This window comes from Hirundo rustica, chromosome 8 (assembly GCF_015227805.2).
Source record: "Hirundo rustica isolate bHirRus1 chromosome 8, bHirRus1.pri.v3, whole genome shotgun sequence".
Taxonomy (NCBI): Eukaryota; Metazoa; Chordata; class Aves; order Passeriformes; family Hirundinidae; genus Hirundo; species Hirundo rustica.
The window spans coordinates 33,379,178-33,402,898 of record NC_053457.1 but is presented as its reverse complement, the minus strand read 5'-3'; the positions used below and the strand labels follow the sequence as shown (position 1 = coordinate 33,402,898).

Here is a 23,721-nt window from a genome sequence, read left to right as displayed (position 1 = left end):
ACAAAAAAACCAAGAGGTGAAAACAGGGCTATGTAAACAGCAGGAGATATGCAAAGAATGGATGTAATCCTGCCCTCCTTAATCATGGGAGTAATCCTTATTCAGGAAAATAATCCTGGCGCTTTCAATAGGCATCAGGGAGTGCTGGAGCACCAGGCCCAGCTTTTCCAGGGAGATAACAATGTTTTACCTGTTTTCCTTTTTTCTGCGCCGCCATTTTAGCAGCACAGCTCCTGGTGATGTGTTTGAATGCATGAGGGATAATGTTAAATTGGGCTTTACGCGATGTCCGTTTTGCCTGTGAAAATGTGAAAGAGAAAATGGGATAATGCATGAGACGTGGCAGGGAGAAGTTACAAACCCCACGTGCTTTATTGGCTCTCCCTGTTCCCTGTGTTTGCAAATCGCTCCTTGGTCCATGGGATGTATACAATTAGGGTTTTTTTAGGATAGGATGCAACTTCAGCACCAAAAAACTCCTGATATCCCTTAAAGTATATTTGGGCCTCCCTAAAAGCGATGCTGATAAATATTGTCCATCTGATTTAAGTACAGTGGGACTGTGGTAATGTTTTTTATTGCTGTTATGTTCTGTGATCCTGCAGGAACGGCACATTTTTACACAAATGTGATGGTTTTATTGCCCTTTTCACCAGCCCAGCTCAGCATTTCTGAGCTTTGCCCTCCCAGCCCGTGTGGTGCTGCCCTGTAATCCAGGATGGGGCTTAGGAGCACCTGCACGCCTTTCCCCGGGCAGTGCATCTCTTAATGAGGAAAACTAATTACTTAAAAGCTTTCAGCAGGATGGGGTTGTGAAGTATAAATAGTCATGAACTGTGCTGGTGCTCTGTGTTTGTGCTGCTGCCAGCTGTGGTGGGGTGGAGGGCAGATACCTTTTACAGTCACTGCTCTGGTAAAATGCTTCCTGTGGAGGGAAATTCTCTTCTGAGCACACAGAAAGGGGCAAAATAGAAAAAGCTACAAGTAAAAACACACTGGGTGATGGTTCCAGAGGTCATTAAAAACTTGCTCTTAAGTGAAGCTGGCATTAAGTCTCTACTGGCTTCTTGCTGTTGCATTGAGCGGTCAGGAATGAGAGGATTTTCTTCCACCAGCTTTCTTCCACGGTGGTTTAAATTTAAACAGGAGGTTTAGTAGATTATCAGCATTTATTTGCCACAGAAGCAGTTTGATGCTGGGGTTACGTCGCTCTCACGGGCAGCAGAGAGCTGGAGCTATAAAATGACCCGAGGGCTGCAGGGACAAAGTGGGAGCTGCTGCCAGGAGGAGGCTGGGGTGGCCCTGGGCAGCATTTCCCTTCTCTTACTCCATGCACAGTCCCAGTAGGAGCATCAGTTCTCTCCAGGGAAGTCCCTTTCACTCCCTGAACTCTGCCCACGGGGAGCTCCTAATCCTTGGAGAGCCCCAGGAGCACCGGTTCCACGTTAAATTGAACTTCATAAATTTTGAAGGTATGTTTTTTTTAATGCCTGTTCTTCTTTATTGAATTATAGCTATAAAAATCCAAGCCACACATGCAGCAATTTTTATTCGAGGATCTCCTCCTGGCATTGGGCACAGGTCAAGTGATAGTTTCAGGTTTTATTACTTTTTGAGAATTTTAGAGGTGGCTGTTCAAGCAAATTTGTCGAAAACTTATCAAACTTGGTCAAAATGTGCTCTGGAATGGTTCAGCCTGTTTGGTGTCAAAAATTGTGTGGGCAGTGATGTAGAATAGCTGCGTTTGGGTTTTTTGGTGCAAATTGTGTATGGAAAAGGTGTTTGCTGTGATTGTTGGTGTGTCATTCTTATATCTCATTGTCATGGTTGGTATTTGGTCAAAGGCTGGACTTGATGATCTTGAAGGTAATTTCCAGCCTTAATGATGCTGTGATCCTGTGACTTGGAGGTGCTTTCCAGCCTCAATTATTCCATGATCTTGTGGTTTTAAGCGGAGAAGCTGAGGTGGTGTGAGTGTACATGTATTTAACACATACAGATGAAACTGCAATGCATGTTTTTAAAATGAAGGGGTTTTCCCTTGTCCTCCGTGAGTTCCTCTGCTGCAAATCCCAGCCTGGGAGCAGCCAGGCCTGGAGGAGCAGAGCTCCCAACCCTCCTTGCCCTGTTTGTGCTCCAGCCCAGCCCCAGTATCCCCCCAGGGCATTTTCAAGGGTGTTCTTCTCTGTTTCATGAGACATTTCTGCATCCCTGGGGAGGGAGTGCTGAGCAGAGGACAGCCACACTCCCACCTCTGTGTGTGGTCCCAGATTGCCATCAGTGCTGTGCATTAATCACCGCGTTAATTGGGTGATGCTGCAACACCTCAGCCACACACCTGGTGTGGGGTTTTTATCTTCTTTTCTTCTATTAGAGCTGGGATTAAACGCTCGAGAGATGAAGTTCGTGTTCATGCTCAGATGTTTATTCATTCTTATCTGTGTTACAGTCTCACAAGTTGTGAGCTCTGCCTAACAAAGTGAAAAATGCCTCTGTCTCTAACTCATTACAAGGTTTTTTAAGCACAAACTGTCCAATTATGAGATGACACCTAAATTATTTTTACTTCTTACCCAATAACCAACCACCCGTGGCCCCAGTGAGGATTTTTCTACCCAATTACAAAAAAACCACCCAGACCCATGAAGAAGAAGGTGAAAAATGAAGACTCAGCCTTTGTCCTAAATCCTTTATCTTGCTTTATATCTATTACTGTATTCTAAACTCTTAAACTTTAAGTTTTGCACCCTGTGATGTCACACACTTCTATCCAAACTCCACACCCACAATCCCAGTGCTGTCACTCAGTTTTGGAGCCTGTTCCACGGCCTCAGGTCAATGCAGTGTTTGCTTGGGGGTCAGAGCCTGGCAGCACAGAAAATCTAAAATTCTCAGTGCCCAGGGTTCCAACAGCCTGGCAATCCCCTGAGCAGCTGGGACGAGCTCCTGTGGGGAATAAGCCCTGACCATTATCTGTGAAAAGGGATTCTCTGTCCTCCCCTCCCTGCAAAGTCCCAACAGCTCCAAGTGTTGTATCCCCACTTGTTGACGGCGTGTTGCCATTAATAATTATTAGGGTCCTGCATAGGTTTGTATCACAAACGACTCAAAATGTCTTTTCTGCCCATGGCAGAAGGTGGGACGAGGTATAGAAACCTTTGCTGTTGATTGAAGCCCATCTGTGCAGGATTTATGAGGGGCAGAGGACAAAATACTGCAGAAGACACAAACATCAGTGACAAAATCAGCTATTGGTAACTCCTTGGCTGTATTTTGGAAGGATGAGAATATGGATACATTTTCCCTTTTGTCTGTAGGATAAATATATGGGAAAAAAATAAATGTTTTAGCAGCAGAAGGTAACTGGCCACAATTCCTGTGGTTGCTCTGAGACTGGGTTTCCAACCTGTTTGGGTTTAGTTGATTGCATTCAGTTTTCTAAATGCAATCAGTTAAACCCCAATGCTTCTATTGCTCTGGATTCCTAGTGCCACTTGGAGCTGCCAACATGGAAAATGGATTTGGGAGGCTGAGCTCAAACAGCTGGACAGGTTGGGGACATACCTGGCAGGGCTTGGCTCGGAAATTCCCATGAGAAGCAGGGCAAGGCAGAGCCCAGAGCCACACACGGAGAGCTTCTGCCTCTTCTGAGACCTCTCTCTGCTGCTCTTTGGAGCATTTCAAATCAGTTTTAAATTCTCTTTCTGGATAAAACCAAACTTTAACAGGCAAAGTTCATGTGCAAATCCTTACAGAAGGAGAGAACATTTTTTTCTGGTGTAGTTTTGGTTAAGAGGACACTGTTAAGAATAGAATATAATGAGAGCAAGGTGTAACCAACATTGGGTGGCTGGGTTTCAATTTGCTCAGTTTGATGTGGCTGAGGGACTAAAACTGAGCTGCCTGTGAAATCCCTCACCTGCAGCAATCGTGCAGCTTTGCACAAGCAGAAGAGCAGCCTGCAGGTGACTGCACCAAATTCCTGCTGTCTTCTAACAGCAGTGGAAGCAAGGTGGGTTTACTCCTGTTTTCCATGCCTGGAGCTGGGTGTGGTCCCCACAATGGGCATTGTCCCAGCGGGTGACACACCAGCGAGGGCACTGTGCGAGGATCCCTGGGACATTTCCCTTTCCATGTACAATAAAAGACTTGATCCATGGAAAATAAAAGAGCTGATGTCACTGTGCAGCCTGAGAGCTGCCCAGTGGGAGAACTGAGCCACCAAACTCCCCTATCCCTCTTTTAGCCTCTCATTGTTACCTTACCCTGAGTTTCTCAAGGATGGATTTTCTTGTAGGCAAACGTTGCTTGCTTCGGGTTTTTTCCTTCCTTTCACATTGAACAACAGCTCCTGACCTACTTCTGTCTTTTAATTGCTGCTGCAATATGAATTTTAATTCCAGCCAGAGTCCAGATGTATTGAGGATGCACAGCACATGCCAGGGCCAGGCCATTTATCTCCCAGGCCAGTCTTTCCCAGCCCTTTGGATCCAGGGACCCCTTAACCTTTCTGAAAAAATATCTGAAGCCATCATCACGTATTTCACTGTTGTCTGCTGATGGGAAATGGAGATAATAACTGTTAATCTAAATGCTAATATGTATTTTCTCTGACAGCTTAGTTCGTTTTACTGTTCTTTAACCTTTGGCTGAAAATATTAATGGAGATGGATGTGAGTCTTGTGCTTCCATCCCCCAGCGCCCAAATGAACCTGGACAGTGACAATTTATAGGACAATTTATATTTTTATTATTATACTTAATACTTTCTTTTCATGGCTATTTTTGGGGGAATTATGGACATTAGAGGATGAGTGTGTCACTGCAAACTCAGTGCTCTGGATCTGGGGGAGATCACAGCTTGATGAATGAGGAATTAGGTTTAGCATTCTCCAAAAGGGTTCTGTGAGCTTTGTTCCCCCCCCAAAATATATTTTTTTACTTCTCTGCAATTGAGAAGAAACACTGGCTACAGGTGCAGCATTTTGAGCATCTCCAGAATTTCCCCTCCTAGGGGATGTTGTTTTGCTTAGCTAAGATCTCCCTCTTTTTATTCCACAGAAATGGGACGTGAGGGCAAGTTATCAATGTGTCTTCAATTAAATTAACTCTCACAGAATTAAAACTGAACTCAAGAAAAGCTTTCATTTTAATCATTCTGTGGTTGTAGCTTGTGAAGGACTCGGGAATCCTTTGGGAGGGGGAGGAAAAAAGCATATTAAAAAAACATAAGCTGGTTTAGCTCAGGTTTTTCTGGGATAGACTAGATTTTAATTAAACAGGAGTTTAATTAATAATAATTAATAAGTAGAATACAGAAAAGGAGAGCTGCTCATTCTCTGGAGGGTCAGAAAAGGAGGAGAAAACTGGGGATACAGCCTCACACAAGCCCTGGGAATGTGGCTGGGAGGAGAAATCCAGGGAAGGACAGCACAGGAAGGCAGATCCTTCCCTCCACCATTCCAGCATCCTCTTCCCTATAAATATTTTCCAGAGTCTTTTGCTCGCTGGTCACTCTGCCAAGGGAGGATTTACCAGCACAGATGCATCAAATCATCATCCCAGTGATGTATTACAGGTACAATGTGTATTGCAACCTGTTCTCACAGCAGCCAGAACGTTAGTGCCTGATATTATTACTGATATTTGATGTACAATCCAACTCTATTTAATTAGTTCACTAAAATGCATTTTTCTGCCAGAGATATGGTGGACAGGAAGGAAAATCACCTTCCTGGAGAAATGCCTTGTAGCAGGATGACTGAAAAAAGGCAGATAGTAGAGTCTGAGAGGCAGAAATTGAGCACATCAATCCTGCAGAGCCCCCCAAAATCTGTGGAGCCTCGTGGTTGAGATTTTGGAATACAAGCTGGCAACACAGCTATAAAATAAAACTCTTTAGGAGGAAACTCTCATGATATTACCTATAAACACTTTAGAACAGCAGATTAATCTGGAGTTTATGGGTGAGGTAGCAGAAAGATGCTTCTGTGCTCAAAGAAGTATTTTTATGTCTGGGTAAATGACCTGCTCCTCATCCAGAGAGCAGCAGCTTTGCCTTAAACACAAAATTCAGCTGTGGCCTGGGGAGCCACACTTGTGTTGTCTCCTTGCTACCCACCTTCACCAGGAGATCATTAGGAAAGGTTTCCTCTCCTCTCTGCATGCTCTGTGGAGGCAGGAGAGCAGGATTTTTGGCTGTGGACTCCTCTGCGTGGTTGATGGCAATTTGTGCGCTGCTGTGCTGCCCGGAGCCAAACCCTCCCTGAGCAGCACCAGACCTTCCCCCAGCAGCTGAGCCATCACAAACAGCTTCCTCCTCCTGCTGTCCTGTGGGAAACGTGGGCTGGCTTGGATGCTGTACGTGGGAGGAGGATGCAGGAGCCAAACACCACTGCAGGTCCCGTTCTCCTGCAGGTGGGAAGATAAAAGGGCTTGGGAAATGGATTTCTGAGCCCTCTTGCATGAAACAATCTCCCAAGTTGAGAGTTCTGCCGAACAAAGTGAAAAATGGCTCTGTCTCTATCTCTCTACAAGGCCTTTTAAGCACAAACTGTCCAATTATGAGATGACACCTAAATTATTTTTACTTTTAACCCATTAACCAAACACCCGTGGCACGCAATGTGGATTTTTCTGCCCAAATACAAGAGGCCACCCAGACCCATGAAGAAGAAGATGAAGAAGGGCATCTTCTCCTGCTCGGGGCTCTCTGGGGGGCTCTGAGAGGGGCCCCACTCGTGTCGCTGCTCTGCCCCTGTGGGGTTGGCACAGGGAGCAGGGGGTGCAGCGGGGCGGAATCACAGCCCCTGGAGCACTGGATTGGGGAAGGTGTCCCTGCCCACGGCAGGAGGTGCAATCAGGTGGCCTTGAAGGTCCTCTCCAACCCAAGGCATTCGAGGATTCTGCGATTCCCACAGCGCCTGGTTGGGAGTAGACCCCCTCCTAAACCTCTCCACGACCAAACGCGCTGCTCTGGGAAGGTTCTGGAAGCCTCCAAGGGAACAGGGCTGTGTGTGGGACTGGTGGCTTGTGCAGAGTGAAAGAGCTGGTTTGGGTGGCTCCTTCCACCAGAAAGCTCAGAGGGATCCAGAGGGGGTGAACCTGAGCAGGGAGCTGCAAGGAAACCTGTGCTCTGCCTGCGTTTCCAGCAAAGGGAGCCTTGCCCTGGCTCTGGCAGCTGAGGGAAGAGGGAGGAAGGGGAGTTTTCCTTCATCCCAGGATGGCCTTTCCAAGCCCTCCAGTCTGCATGGGAATGGCAGTGTTAGAACCCCAGAGGCTGAAAATTTCAGGCTTTCTGTGTTAAAAGGTGCTGACCCTCAAGCAAGCACCACATTTGACTTAGGGCCTTAGAACAAGCTCCCAAAATTGGGTGATGGCACGGGGGTTGTGGGTGTGTAGTTGGAACAGCATCGTGTGATCTCACAGGGTGAAAAACCTAGATTTGAGATTTTGGTATATAGTAATACATGTGAGTTAAGGTGAAGGATTTTGGGTGTTGTCTGGGTCCTTCTTCTTCACCTTCTTTTCATGGGTTTGGGTGGTTTTCTGTAATTGGGTGTAAAAGGTCCGCATTGCAGGCCTTGGATGGTCATTGTTGGGTCAAAAGTATAAATAATATAGGTGTCACCTCATTATTGAGTAATTATCGCTTAAATATCGTTAGAAAGAGTTAGAAGAACTCCATTTTACCTTCATTTCCTAACTTGCTAGTTAGAGCTCACAGCTCGTGAGCCTGTAAATAGATAAAAGATAATAAACATCCAAGTCCAAACACGAACCTGCGCTTCCTGTGTATCTATCCTGACCCTGGCAGAGATAAAAAGAAGCCAAAGCCATCTCATGGCAGGACACCATGGAATGATTTAATTAATCACCGGTGCTCCTTTCCTGTGTGGATCTGCAGCGAGCTGTTCCCCTCACATCCAAATTCCACTTTATTGCTTCTTGTGTTCTTCCTCTTTCCCTTTGTGCTCCTCAGGTAGCGACTGCATTTTAGCTTGTTTTCAGGAAGCAGCAGTAATATTTCCTGAGCCAATTCCTTTCTTTAATTTGTTGTTGTTTTGGTGTCTGACATGTCCAGCGCTCTCCCTGGACTCCAGAGTCTCTGGTGCAGTACAAGTGCCTCGAACACAGTTTATTTTAATCAGGCCTCCCAGAATTCAGTAAATACTTCAGGCCAATTTCTCCAGCAAATCTGAACACATTCAGAAAAAAAAAAAACAAAACATGTGCAGCCAGTGCTCAGACCTAATTGCCAACAATTTCACACCCACAGAATCCTCGCTTGCCTCGAACATTCCTAGAGCCCCAGATCTTCCCCATCGCTGCTCCGAGCAGGGACCTCCCAGTTGCTAAGGGGATGGAATTTTTGATGCAGCCCTAAATGAAGTATTTTGATCTCCAAGTGCAGAATTACCCGTGTACTTTTCTGGTTGATGTTCTCGGTACCAGAGTGGAAGGCCCAAGCTGCTGTGAGAAGCAGCTCTCCAGAGGTCTGGGGGCCAGGTTTGATCCAGGCATTCCAAACATGAATTGAATCGGTGTCTGCTGCGTTTAACAGGAGCTCTGACAATTACGGGCTGTCACAGGAGACTTCCACTCCTGTTCCTGCCTCAATTACCCAGCCTCATCCTAAGATCACCACTGCTGTAAATAAAGTCAAGCTCATTCTCCTTTTTCTTAGCTATTCTAAGGAAAAGGGAGAAGCTGATTTTACCACCCAGCATCCAACTGAGCCCAAGCCTCAGGGGGAGCTTTTCGTTGAAGTGGATTTAAGTATTACTTTTTTTTTAGCCAAGTTGTGGTTACGGATGCACTGAATTTAAAACAAACAAACAAAAAAACTCCACTTCCCATGTTTATTGCCCATTCCCAAATCCTTGCTATAGGAGTATCTATCATAAAGTCTTAAAATAACAAATCTGCCTCATCAACTCAGGTCCCCTGATAATTTTGCAGACACAAATCATTGCTAGGCAAAATACTGCAGCGCACCACTAAGTTCTGTTACTGCCACTGTATTTTCCATAATGTGCTCTGCTCCTTACGCAGCCTTGTTTTCCTTCTTCCCTGTTTTGTTTTTTTGGTGGTTGGTTTTTTTTGGTGTGGGTTTTTTTTTTTTTGTTTGTTTGGGTTGTTTTGTTTTGGTGGTTTTTTGGGTTTTTTTTGTTTTGTTTTGCTTTTGGTGTGCTGTAAAGTTGTTTGCATTAAGCTGTCCACAACTCCTGGTTTCTTTTGGGGGGGATCTGCTGATTGCAGCTCAATAATGTTTGAGTAGATGGAATTATTTCTTGCATCTTTGTAGTGATCTGAGCGTGTCCATGTACAATTCCTGAACTGTGTCCTACTCTGGAGCTCATTAATTAACGCTGCATGAGTCAGGCAGGCCCCACTTCCCATGGAAGTGCTCCCCTCCTTCTGTTCCTCCCCTTTTCCCCCTGGGATGGCCCAGAAGGATCAGCACAGGGTCATCCATGGAAGTGCTCTCCCACAGGAATGAAATCCCTGTGAATCTGGGGAACTGGGAAGTGCACACCTCACTGCCGTGGGATCTTGGCTGGGATGCTCCCAGGTGTTGTGTGGAAGCGTTTGACTGAGCTGCACGGGATAAATGCCCCCCAAAATTCCATATCTTGTGGAAATCCTCTCTGTGCTCCCATGGTTTGAGTGGGAATGATGGGATTTAAGGTCCCTTCCACACCTTCCAGTGTCCCAGGGTGCTCCAAGCCCTGTCCAAGCTGGCCTGGGGCACTGCCAGGGATCCAGGGGCAGGCAGAGATGACAAATTGTGCCATCCCTGGTGCTCTGTACTAGGAGGGCTCATTAACTGCCCAGAGCTGCTCCAGGAGATGAAAAGTCTCCTTTTCACAGTGCAGGAGTTTTAACTGTGCCCTGGCTAAAGATTACCTTCAACCTGCTATAAATTGAGATGTTTCACTAATTGCTTTCTTGGTTCATTAGCCAAATTGTGAGTACGAGGGAAATGGAAAAGGCTCAGAACGAATTTCCCTTACAAACCTTAATTTAAACAGTGAATAATAATTTAATGTTGAACAAAACACTTTGGGTGATTTGCTGTGCTGGGGCTCATTTTTTACCTTGGGATCACTTGCCACCTTTGAAGCTTTGTGGGGAAATGATCCTCAGCTCCGCTTCATTGTGAGGTGACACCAGGCAGGAGGGAATAATCATTATTAGAATAATTGTAATAATATCAGAATTTATACAGAAACACTTTGTCATGGGAAGTCCCTCCTCAGGTATTGTTTTAGGCAGCGAGATAAGAGAGATAAAAGGCAAAAATCTTAAGAAGTTTTGCTTCTGTGGATGCTGTGGCTCTGTTTCCACTCCATCCATGAAGGTGTCAAAACTACAACGCGTCTCTGGTTTACTCTTTCCGACACCCAGCTAAAAATCAAAGATTAACTCTGAGCAGCTGCAGGGAACAAATTCTACTAATTCATCAAAGCCAGCGGTGTGGAATTTAATCTGTTTTATGAAATTCCTCCCATGGATTGTTATGGCAGGGCTGTGGCACAGGAGGTCATTTGTGAGCTCTCAATTGCAGGTTGTGTGACAGTGAAAAAAGGAGGCCAAAAGAAAGGTTAAATTAAAGAAGCTGCTAGAAGCTATTTGTTGTGAGATGAATGTATATTATCTAAATTAATGACAGCAAACCTCCAATTAGCTGAATATTGACGCAAATTCCGAGCTTTATAAGGTAAATACACGTTTTGTCCAGCCATAGGGTTGGGTAAGGAAGGGTTTGACTGGGGTGGGGTTACAGATAAATGAACATTTTCTCTTTATTGGGGCACAGTGACCTCTCTGCTGCTGCTGACAAATCTTTACAGTAAATCTGTCATTGTTTCCCAGCATCAATGAGGAGTGTGAAACTTGAGTTTGACCTTGCCCTCTAAAATATCCTCCTATAAGATGAGATGAGCAAAGGCCTTGAATGTGCTGCTTTGTCTTTCAATAAACCACTTGATTTTTATTTTAGAGCAGATATTTCCTCCTCAGACCAGTGCATGTTGGTTTGGCTTAAATAAACTTATTTCTGTTTTGTTCATTTAAAGAATTCTTCTGTAAAAACACAGCAAAGAGCGATGCAGCTCTGAACTCCTCCTATTGTGGTTTTTGCAGTTTATACATGCTAAAATAATGGTGTAATAGAGTGATTTGATCAATATGTTCTTTGGGAAGGGTAGGATTTTCTTGTAGATCATCAGTTACTTCATTATCCTGATAATGGTCATTGAGATTTGAGATTTAATTGCACTTTGTGCAGAAAAACTCTATTTTAATGTACCCAGGAGCTTCACATCTCCTCATACCTCTTCCTATGCATCTTCTGAATTTTGTCATTTTAGTGCATCTCTACCCTATTAATTCTTCTTCTGACTTGCTGATGACTCCCAGCTTCTTTAGTGTCAGTATTTTGTAGTAATGTTCCCCTTTCTGGGACATTCTGGGAAAACATCAGTTCCTAGAGTACTTCTGCTCGTTTAGGATGAGTTTAAGGAGATGTGGAGGCACTGCTCTATTTTATTTATTTGTTTATATTTTATTTGATTTCTGGCTCTGCTCCTTTGTCACCCTGGTCTTCAGTCTTGTCAAGGCAATTTACACTGGGTTTATTTTTTTTTTTCTTCATATTATCCTCTGGGATAGTTCAATCCCATCTTAATTTTGAGATGCCTGTGATATCAAGATCCCTTTTTAAAAATTAGGCAGCACTCTGGATTACTCAGCATTTCTGTGCTGTGTGCTCATATTCAAACTCACACACTTTGTGTTGCTTCAGTTGCTATTTTCGAGCTCCAGGAACAAATGCAGCTTTTCTTGTCTTCACTGTTCTTTGCAATTGTTTTATATTTTCTTTTTTTTACCTGAGATTTTACCTGTCCATTCTGTCCAAAAATACAGAGGTTTTTATAACCGACTTTTCTGCAGCTTTTAGCTGAGGAGGGGGAAAAAAAAAACAAAACAAAAAACAAAAAACAAAACCCCAAAAAAAACCCACCAAAAAACCACACACAAAAACATTAAATAAAAAAATCCATGAAAACTCTCTCAACTTTAAAAGCTTAAATTGCTCTTCTGTTCTGGGGTGGATGGAGCCAGGCTTTCATTGCAGCCTCCTCCTCATTCCCCAGGGTTTTCCCACTAAAATTCCCTATTTTCCTTCTCTCCAGTGCCTTTTCCTGCCCCATTAGAGTGGGACTATTTTTCATGTGAGGGTTTTTCTTTTGTTTCCTGTGTCCCCCTCGTGTTTCCCAGTTTGTCTAACTGGGATTGCTCTCCTTTTGAAAGCTGAGGAACATTTCTAATACCCAGAATTGAAGACAAATAATTACATATGTGCTTGACCCAGGTCACCAGCTGGTCACCACCCACCCTTTCCTTTGTTTTTTTTCTCCCCTACCTTTGATCCTCACTGCTGTTCATTTCTAGCAGGAGACATTTAGCAAAGGCTTAGGCTATAAGATGAATTCCCAAATCCATAGAGTTTCCTCATATTGTATTTTCAAACTGAAATCCTCTTGAAAGGTCACTCAAAGGTTTGAAATACCAGAGCATTTTGATTGCTGTGGATTTTTCTCGTGGTGATTGAGGAGCCATCAAGCTCATCAAGCTTCCCTGCTGTAAACACAGCGACTGGTTAAATTTTCCGTTTCTTGTAAAGAAAGAGCCCACGGAGCTTTTCCACACAGCTGCTGCTGGAACTGCATCATTCAGGGGTGGATATCCCCAGGAATGACAGCAGGATCTGCCCAAATGGGGCAGAGGAGAAACCATTCCATGTACAGGCTGTCATTAAAGGAGAGCACGAATGCTTAGCCGTGATTACGAGGGATTGATCCACAGCCCAGCAGTGTTTGAGGTTCTCAGAGAACCCCGGAATCCCTGGGAGCGTCCAAGGCCAGGTGGGACACTGGGGCTTGGAGCAGCCTGGGGTGGTGGAAGGTGCCCATGGCAGAGGTGGAATGGGATTGGATTTAGATCCCTTCCAAACCAAACCATTCCATGATCGAAATCTCTGGATGATTAACTCGGAACCACATCCCCAGAGAGGTCACAGGGTGACCTCTTTATTTTGGGGGCAGGTTTGTAAGGGGTGATATTTGCTGGGTGAATCATTTTTGGGATCATGCTAGTAACATGCTTTTAGTCGTCCTGATGCCTAAGAAGGCTGACCTGGAACAGAGACTGCACAGAGCTGGAGAATAAAGTAGATATTTATTGAAAGGCCTTTAGGGTACACCTTGGGCAGGACAAGAGCCTGACCAGGGCTACACTCAAGGTGGACCCAAAATGGTCACAAAATGGACATAAAATGATCACAAAATGGTCCCAAAATGGACAAATGGTCACGAGGTCTCACACTTTGATCAGTTCTGGTCCATTTGCACATTGGGGTTTCATTGTCCCATCCCAGCTCCAGGCTGTGAGGTCCCATCCTTCTTGTTCCTCCCTCCAGCCACCGCTGTTTGTGCTTTGGGGCTGAAAGTTGTCCTTGGTGTCCATCAGGAACAGGATTTGTTTTGTGTCCCTGCTGTGCGCAGAGAGCTGAGTGACCCTGAGTGTGAGCTCAGAGCTGCACCCTGGGCAGCAGAGAATCTCCAAATATGAAAGTTAAAACTTACGGCATCAGTCCCGTAGGCTGTCGATGTGCTCTATGAGATTATGTATTTACAGGTTTCTTCACCAAGCTTGGCTCAAATAAAGATTACTGAGGTCGCAGGTTTATAGGCAGCCCAAACAATGGATAATTGCAGTATAAATAGCAATGGATAATTTCAGTATAAAATAATTTCAGTATAATAACAAGGGATCATTTCAGTATAAATAACCCTGAATTCACTCAGGAATGCCTGAAGATGTTTCTTTTGTAAAAGTAGTGACTATAGTCCTACCACCATCATAAATGCAAAGATCAAATTGCCCCTAAAACTTCAGAAAAATAATATTGACGATTTTTGGCTAAATGGTGATTTCCCTCAGCATTGACCTGCCTACCCATGAGTTTGATGCCGTTTTAATTAATTTTTTTTAAGCAGAATGATGAAGTGTCATCCCAGTGCTCTTTTCTCTTTGCCCATCAGCATGTCTCTGTTGTCCCACTCTGAGTTCATGCCCTTAAAATGCTTTTCCAGGCTTTGAGGACCCAGCCCTGCACTGACAAAAGGCAGAGGGCTGAGTTATGCTAGAAAAATATTAATATCATACTGTGATTTTTTTTTTTTTTTTTTTTTAATCCTGGGGAGAAGATAGATCATATAAATGAGGCAGTCGTTGCTGAGAAGAGAACTTAAAACCTTTCCTTTTCCCAGTACAAAGTGCCAAGCCTTTTTAAGGAAAAGGAAGATGGGAAGTGCTGTTTGGAGCTCAGTAGCAGAAATGTAATAGCTCTGTGTACCCTTCTTTGAAAGGCTGCAAATTGGCTTTTCTAACGAGTGAAAAAGTGAATTGTATATTGTTTTTTTACAAGAAAATTAGCTTTTATTTATGTAAGGGAATCAGTGGTTATGATAAGTTAAACATTTGGAGAAACAGCTTTCAAAAACCTCACATTCTCTCGGATTTACAACGCGGGTTATGCGCTTGGTTTTTCACCCCAGCTGAATAAAACCTCATCCTTCGAACAAACCTGTTAAATATTCCTCAATTCTTGTGAATATCCCTCAATTCTTATTAAATGTCCTTCGATTCTGTATAATCCCGTATCATCTTCTCTTTGGCAGCCGCACAGCAGCTGTTGGCTCGCTGTCCCCTGATTAATTCTCTCCCTGTTCCAGGGTGGAATACACCTAGTTTGTTTAGTGAAAGGGAATATGGCTCATATTTAAAAATCCCTTTTAATGCAGTTACAGCATCTTTGCAGATTTAATTAGGTCTCAGCCCCTTCCAAATCGCTGGAGTCAAAGGTCCCATCTTACTCGTCCCTGAGGCATCGTTACACAAAGTCCCCAGACGGCGCCGAGTTCCTAAGCGATGACTTTACCATATAGGGGCTAATTACTTCTAATCTTACACATTGATGAGGCTGGATTTTATGTCTCTGAGCCACTGGGACCGCAGCTGCCAAATTATCCTCTCCTGTAGCACGGGGGTTGTTTCTCCATTAAAGGGACTGGCTCCACAAATGACAATCCCTTCCCACCAGGCGCTCGCTGGTCTTTGAAACCCTAATTATTGCTGGCACAGGGCAGCACCGAGGAGCTGCTGGTAATCCCCATTAGCATCTCGGATTAGCTCAGTTAAGCCAGGGAAGGGTGAGCAGAGCAGCAGAGGGGAGCCAGGAGCTGAGTCCTGAGGGGATGTGGAGGCTGCAGTTGGACACAGAGCTTCCCTGAGCTCAGTGTGGGAGAGAATACCTGAGCCCAGCCTAGGAGAGCATCCCTGAGCTCAGCCTGGGAGAGAATCCCTGAGCCTAGCCTAGGAGAGCATCCCTGAGCTCAGCCTGGGAGAGCATCCCTGAGCCTAGCCTAGGAGAGCATCCCTGAGCTCAGCCTGGGAGAGAATCCCTGAGCCCAGCCTGGGAGAGCATCCCTGAGCTCAGCCTGGGAGAGAATCCCTGAGCCCAGCCTGGGAGAGAATCCCTGAGCCTAGCCTAGGAGAGAATACCTGAGCTCAGCCTGGAGCAGCATCCCTGAGCCCAGCCTAGGAGAGCATCCCTGAGCTCAGCCTGGGAGAGAATCCCTGAGCTCAGCCTGGGAGAGAATCCCTGAGCCCAGCCTAGGAGAGCATCCCTGAGCCCAGCCTGGGAGAGAATCCCTGAGCCCAGCCTGGAGCAGCATCCCTGAGCCCAGCCTGGGAGAGAATCCCTGAGCCCAGCCTGGAGCAGCATCCCTGAGCCTAGCCTAGGAGAGCATCCCTGAGCCCAGCCTGGGAGAGAATCCCTGAGCCCAGCCTGGGAGAGCATCCCCGAGCCCAGCCTGGAGCAGCATCCCTGAGCCCAGCCTGGAGCAGCAGTTCTTTTATTTAATGAGCAATAACTTCCACCAGGTCTTTAAAAGAAATGACTCAACACTTTCACCTTCTGAGAGAAAGGGGGGAAAAAAAAAATGTCTTTGGAGTCTATAATGCATGAAGGTGTTGGAAGCCTAATCTAGTATAAGCTGCCTTCAGCCAGGCCTTTTCAGCACCAGGGAAAAGAAATGAATATCTAAAAAGTAGCAAATAACTCCAATTGCACTCTGATTTCATGGCTGTGTGTGCTGGAGGTCAGGAACATAAAGCTGTTTATTTCTCCCCACAAAGCTGAGACTGTTATCTTAACCTGCTGTAGGTGCAGGTATTGCAAACTCCTCCTTCAGGGAGATCTTGGATTTTATTACAGCTTTACTTCACACCATAAAAGCTCCTTTCTCTGCTTCTTTCTGTAGTAGTCTTGACCTAGCCTTGGAGTTGTGGCCCAAAAGGAGGAATTTTTTCCAGGAATCTGAGAGTGAGGTTATAATAATTTGGGTTGAGCACTTGCCAGACCTTAATCCAGTTCTGCCAATGGATAACCATGACCTGGAAGCTTTGTTAGGAAAGGAGAGGGTTGGGAAGAATAAGGCTTGGAGCTGGTGGAACTTTTACTTGTCCATTTGCAAGGAAATCAATAACACCTTGATTTAGCTACTGCTTTTTAAAAGGCAACAGGGAACTAAGCTGGAACTGTTTTCTGGGGGAGGGAAAAAAAGCCCAAAACACAAAAAAACCCCCCCAAACCCAATAAAAACCCCACACTCTCAACCTTGGAAATCCTAGGAAAATCCTGATATCACAATACGCAGCCAGAAACACCAGTGTACACCCAAGGTACAGAAACATCTTGTGCTCATTTCAGTATTTTATTTAAATATAAAAAAACCATTATAAATTAGAGAAATCCACCTAATTTTGAGTTAATAAACTTCCTTAACTGTTGAATTAAGTATATAAATCTACATTTATGCATCTATCAGCATTAAATTTCTGGCCAAGGTGTTAATCCCCACATTCTTCCAACTAAGGCAGTGCTACAATTAGAGTAATAAGATGGTCTTAAATCAATATGACATACACCAGACACAGCCTCCAAAATCATGCTTTCAGTTTAGGTTGTGAGAAATATTTCTGCCTTTTTATTTAAAATAATGAGGGACTTGCTGGAATTTTCAGGTTATTTTATTTTTTTACATCTTAGATGACCTTTATCCCACTAAGCACCAAAAAGTGCACGTACTTCTGAGTGTATTTTATTTTTTCTTCTCTTTAAAAGGGGGAAAATTTTAAAAGCCTGGGTTTTAAACTATTTAAAGAGGCCAAAACTTTAACCCGTTGTCCTTGCATGTATCCCCGCTGTGTTTGTCTCTCCTGTTGGCTGCTGTTGGTTGGGTTTAATTGAAAGTAAATTCTCCTGTTGTAAATATTGGCCTTTTTGCCTCAGCTCCCTTGAATTGATGCAGTGCTCTCTCAATCCACACAGTCCCTGTGTGTCCACCTCTTTTTAGCATTCCCACCATCCAGATTGCATGGATGTGTTTGGGGAGAGAAAAGTTCAGGATCACTGAGCACCATGGCGCAGGGTTTGAAATAAAACTGGCCTGTTTGCTTCCTCGGGGTGGGACAGCTGCTGGAGGGCTCCCAGAACACATTTACACTCATCCTAGCAAAGACCAGGCTTTTCTCCATTTTTTCCTTTGGATATAAGAGCCACCAATGTACCTTTTTGGAGTGGATGTAAAAAAAGGTCCATTACAAACCAAAAAAAAACCAAAAAAAACCCAAACACGAAAAAACACCAAACAAAGCAGGCAAAACCACATCTCATCTTTAAGAAAAACAAAACAAAACACAAAACTAAGAAACACACAAACCAAATAACCCATCAAACTAAACTTGCAAATTAACCAAAGTAACTGGAACTAATCCAATAGAGATATCTACCTGAGCCTATCGGTCCGTGAAAATCGGGGTGAAAAGAAAGGGGACACTCAGTTTGCCCAAGGGCTGCAGCCATGGGGATGGGCTGGACAGTTTCATATCCACATCTCCAGCTGCAGCTTTCCCAAAGGACCTGAACATTCCACCTGAGCTTTGCTGCCCTTGGCTTCGGGCAGAACCTGACCCGGTCACGTCCCGCCTGAGCCTTGGTGTCACCAGCGCAGGGTTGGGAGCTCAGAGGGCTCCTTGTTGAGCCTGAAAAGGCTCAGTCGCATCCTGCAGGTCATTCCCAGGGTTTGATGGCAGCTGATGGAAGAGGGAATATCAACAGTGACCGAAGAGGTTTCTGAAAGCACGTTCAGCAATGTCTGTGTCCTGGAACTGGTGTTCCTGAGGAGACATCCGGGATCAATTCTCATCCCAAAGCACCCACTGGAAAGGCTGGATGTGGAAGGCCCAGGATTTGGCTGGGGGGAGAGTGCAGCTGAGTTATTTAATGGTCTGTGTGCTGGCTCTGGATCAGAGATTGTCCTGGAAAGGAACAACTGCAGGACAAACAAAGTGGTGCTGGTGGCAACCGTCCCCAGGCACCTCATTTGCCTGGGAGAGAGAATGGTTTCAGCATTTGGTTGTTCTGAGCTGCTCAGTCATCACTTCACACGGCATTATTCCAAGCATTCTCTGCAGTAAAATCTGCGAATCTGATGCTGAGCCTGTCACATTTAGAAGGGTGACTGCTCCAGCAGTGCTTTGCTCTGTGACTTCAAACAGGACAGATGTCGCACATGGTTATGTCTAAATTACCCCACTGCCAGGGTCAAGCAGCTGTGGCATTATTAGATTTTTTTCTGTGATGCCTTAAGTTTTATCTTTGCTGTATTTCATGTTCTGTGCTGCCCAGGGCGCAGCTCTGAGCTCACACTCAGGGTCACTCAGCTCTCTGCACACAGCAGGGACACAAAACAAATCCTTTTCCTGCTGCACGCCAAGGACAACTGTTACAAGTTTTCAGGCCCAAAAGCTGAAAGCTCTCTTCTCTGAAGAGAGAAAACAAGGATGGGACTTCATAATCTGAGGCTGTAATTGGACAATTAAACTCCAATATGCAAACAGACAAAAACTTATAAAAGTGTGAGACCTCATGACTGAGCATCCATTTTGTGTCCATTTTGTGACCATTTTGTGACCATTTTGTGTCCATTTTGTGACCATTTTGGTTCCACCTTGGGTGTAGCCCTGGCCAGGCTCTTGTCCTGCCCAAGGTGTACCCTAAAGGCCCTTCAATAAATACCTGCTTTATTCTCCAGCTCTGTGCAGTCTCTGTTTCAGGTCAGCTTTCCCAAGGCATCATCTGAGCCCCTCAATTTCCATCATCTTACCATGAGATTTCCATGGTTTTTTTCAGAGAATGAAAACGAGAATGCAAAATGGAAAATCCAGGCTGGCAAGAAAGAGGCCGTTCCATAAGAGCTGACAGAGCCCACGAGCCCAGACCCAAATATTGTTCTTCACTCCTCCTCATATCTCCTTTCCCTTCCCCTCTCCCGTCTGCCCCCTGTGCCTCCTCCCTGCTCCCACGACAAGGGATGTGTCCTTAGATCAAACAGGGATGACCTGGTGAACTTCTGTCTGTGGCAGCCTCTCATTCCCACAAATCCATTGATTTTCGTGGTCAGCTTGTTGGGAGATCAGCTATTGACCCTTTCTGTCAAGTTGTTTGAAAGAGGCCACAACCTCAAAAGGGCCAGGTTGGGCATAAAGAAGGATAGGGCATAAATCAAATTCCTTTTGGACATCAGGCTAAAAATGTGATCCCTGTAGAGGATACAGTGCAAAAGGGTTGTTGGATTTTTTTTGTTGTTGTTGTTGTTTGGGTTTTTTTTCCCTTGTTTTACATGCGGTAAATAATAATTAGGGAAAAAAAAATCAAGACTTCTAAACCACAGGGACAACTTTTTTTCAGGGAAATTTGTGTTGTGCCCAAGAGAATGCAGCCTTTTAAGTTTGTTCCTCTATGACTCTTAGTGACATCATCATTAAAATGTAAAGGTATATAAATTACTTTATTCATGAAAGTAGCTCTTAAAGGGCAACTATTATGAAAACCACCCATTCACATATTGAAATATTTTTCTGATTGGCCTGGCATTAAATTTGTTGGGGGGTGGGTATGTATTTTACCAAGACAACCTTGGAGAACGAGGAATTAAAGGAAAATGCATTTTCTTATCCATCTGTTGCAGCTCTGATGTTGTATGCAATTATTGCTGAATGCAATAATTTGGGATCTGAGCTGAGTTTTGCACAAGAACTGGAATATACAAACATCCACCAGGTTTGGGTGGTTGCTAGGCAGCAGCTGATTCCTTCTTGGAAAAGCAGCCAGGGCTGCCTGGGCTGGGTGCTGACAGCCCCAGCCCTGCTCCTTCCCATCCAGGTGACATCCACAGCCAAAAGAAAGCTGGAGAGCACTCCACACATCATCCCAAAAAGCTGCCAGGGGTTATGGGTTTGAGGGCTTTCACATTTGATCCTTGATTCCAGATTTTTCTGCACCATTTCAGAGCTGAATGCCTGAGTGATTAAAAAAGAAAATTAAAAAAAGGCAATGGCGAATTGTCTTCTGCTGAATCTGGTGATAAAACCAGCAGCCTCCTTGCCCTGTTTTATGGTCATATGACAACATTTTTTTGTTTAATCTCTATTATTTAATCTCCACCTGTGTTTCTCCACCTGTTGCAATGGAATCCAAAAAGGGTAATTTCAAGATTGAACAAAGCACGGGTGCGTAGTAAAAATAAAAGCACGTTATGAATAAGAGATTTGGGTTCCTGCTTTCCCTTCCAAAGGCAAACTCAGGTAATAATTCACCAACTGAAAAGTTTTATGTGGTGGAATAACTGCAAAGTTCAGCTGTTAGATTTAGAATTGGGGCAAGTCCATGGCAACTGAAATAAATTAGGGGGAGCTGCAAAATATCCTTAAATTATGCAAAACAAAACTATTTGTGATCACACCAGCGACTTAGAAACTGAACTTTTGAGGTCTCATCGTTATTTAAATCTTGGATATTGTGTTTTTATCCTGCGAAAGCTGATTTTTTTTATCTTGGTTTTAGCCTGCATCCCCTATTATCAAGCAGTCTGTGATGGCTGTAATCACAGCAGTTAATGTGAAAGACTTCCCAGAAAAAAGAATAATCCCAAGTATCACACAAAAAAATGAATGCTTCTATTGTACAAAAGTAACGTGAAAATTCTGTCTTCAATCTGGCAGGGCTGGAGCTCCAGCAAGTTTGATTTTGTTTTACAAATCGTTCAGCGTCAAATTTGGCTCCTGTACATCCCACTCCTTTGTTTTGGAAACAAAATGGGAGTGATGGAGACGTGGGCTGGAATCACTCCTTTGATACCTCCACAGCAACATCTGTATCCAACGGCACACAGCATTTTCTGGAGTCACCGCTGTATTAAGAGTATTAAAAGAAAAAAAAAAAAAATCAATAAATACCATTGTTAAGCCAAAGCATCTAAAAAAAATCCCTGCAGCAGGATATATATTGAGTCATGAAGTGCATAACAGGCAGTGCGCTTGTCCTATCTGAGTTTCTTCTCTTTCAAAAGCAGGTAAATGTAAGAAATATTGAATTGGGAGGCCACACAAAAACCTCGAGCTCTTATTATGCACGAGCAGCTCTGGGCAAATGTGTACATTTTGTAATTGCTACCAGTCCTGAGCAACACGGGCGGAATTTTTATTTACAGAATCCATTTGTGCCATCAAATTCCGCGCGTGTTGCGACCTTTACATAAATACTCGTAATAACACTAGAATCACTCTTCATAAACAGAATTTTTTTGGCTGCAAAACTGCTTTGCCTTTGTTTGCTTATGCATTGTATTTGTCATGTTTACGGCCACTTATGAATTTTCTGGCTGTTTCAAGGATTCCTGGACTTCCAGAAATGGATGTGGTCCCTAAAATGGGGTTGTTTTAAGGTCAGGTAGGGAAGGGGACTCTGAGAGGGGTGAAGGAAACCTTCCATCAGCTCTTTATGGAGTGTTTATGTTAATTACAACTTTCTTTTGAGAGGATATTGGGTGCTCAATGGTCAATAAACCAAATCATGTGACAGTAGGTACTGAAGAGTCTCAGTGCAAGGCTCTTTGAAGCAGAATTGTCTTCAGAATTCCCTAAAATTAGAAAAATTTAGGTGCTGATGTTGCCTGGACTCACCTCTTTTCTTTGTCTCTGTCTCCTGGTTACTTTATTTTCTGTACAAATTTCTGGCACATCCAATATTCGTACTGAAATATTGAATATATTTATTCAGGTTGGTCAAACCTCACCTCCAGGGCAAAACCCCTCCCTGGGATCCCTGACCCCACTGAAGGGTTTGCTTAAAGAAATATCAGAATTTCCCAAAAGAATGAAATGGCCACCAAGCAGGAACTTTGGCAGGAAACCAAAGGTGTCACCGCCCTTGGTGTGAGCAGAGGGCACCTCACACAGGAATCAGAATGTCCTGGGGTTTCCTGAAGAGGATTCCTTTTGTCAGAGGAGAATTTGTGGGTTATTTTTCTGGTTCTTCATGCACAGTCTCTCTCTGATTTGCCAAATCCTCTTAGAAAAATGTGTCCAAATTATAGAAATGTACTTGTGACGCAGAATCATGGTGAGATGTATGGATAATATCGGATTGCCCAACATCACTGAAATTTAAAAACAGAAAAATGAAAGGGAAAAAAGAAAGAAAACTTGGAGGAGAAAGGGAAAAGGGAGAAAGTGAAGAATTTTCTTAATTTTGTCTGTGTGATGGATGTGCTGGGGGTGATCCCTCTCTTTATATTATTAATTGGAGATAAAAAACAACAGAAATTCATAATGAACACACCAATTTTTTTCCCAATTATGCATGGGTTTGAAGATCTAATTCCTGTGCTCCTTCTAGCCCCCTGATGAGCACCTTGCTTCTAATGGCATGGATAATGAGACATTTATGACTCGTGGCTTTTGGATAGCAGACCAGGACTCATTTGTCCTTTCCTTGGTGGATCCTGTAATCATCTCTGCAGGCAGCCAGCACAGCTCCAAGATGTGCAAGCAGGGAGAGTAATTCACTTATCAAATCTCACTTGTCACAGAAGAAAATCTGTCCTGACATCTTAAAAAAAAAAAAAACAAAAAACAAACCACCAAAAAAACCAAACCAAAAAATAAACTTTTCTATTTTGTTTACGCAATGAATCCTGTTCAGGTTGAAGTGATTTCAGGCTGTTAGGCTCGCTCTGATTTGAAAAGCCTTCCCTGCAAAGCTGCCTTAAAACACCATCATTTTGTGCCACTGTGTTGAAGTGCTTTCTTTTGTGGCAAAGAGCTTGTTTGTGTCGGTTTGGCTTTTTTTCCTGACATGAAAGGTTTCAAGGAAAGAGCTGGAGCTGCTTTCCCCTGCTTTGAGCCCTCGGTGCTGTTTGACCCCTGGATGTGCAGGTGACTTTTGTAAGTTCAGCAAAGATGCTCTAAGAGGACTGAGGGACCGACCCTCTGTCACCCTCTCTTGATGAGCACGTCCCATTTGGGTTTTAGGTGTGCTTCAGCTCTCAGGATAGCACCCTGTTCTCCTTAAGCATCCTGGTGAGAATTCCTGCCCAGCCTTACGCCAAGGCTGCTAAATGTCAAACCCTGCAGAGATTATCAGTGTAAACCCTCCCCTCTTCCTTGAATTTAACATCACTTCTGGAGGCTCAGGAGAATGTCTGGGAAGGGCGACAAGAGCAGCTGTGGCTGCCCCTGGATCCC

At 44.2% G+C, this 23,721-nt stretch overlaps 1 protein-coding gene and 1 long non-coding RNA gene across 2 annotated transcripts in view; both read left to right on the top strand.

Moving 5' to 3' along the window:
- Nucleotides 1-23,721, top strand: part of C8H10orf90 (chromosome 8 C10orf90 homolog) — a 62,093-nt gene that overhangs the window by 1,964 nt on the left and 36,408 nt on the right. The window lies entirely within an intron of this gene.
- LOC131378594 (uncharacterized) lies at nt 860-5,583 on the top strand. Its single transcript, XR_009208077.1, has 3 exons — nt 860-913; nt 1,339-1,472; nt 5,495-5,583. It is a non-coding gene; the product is annotated as an uncharacterized LOC131378594 (long non-coding RNA).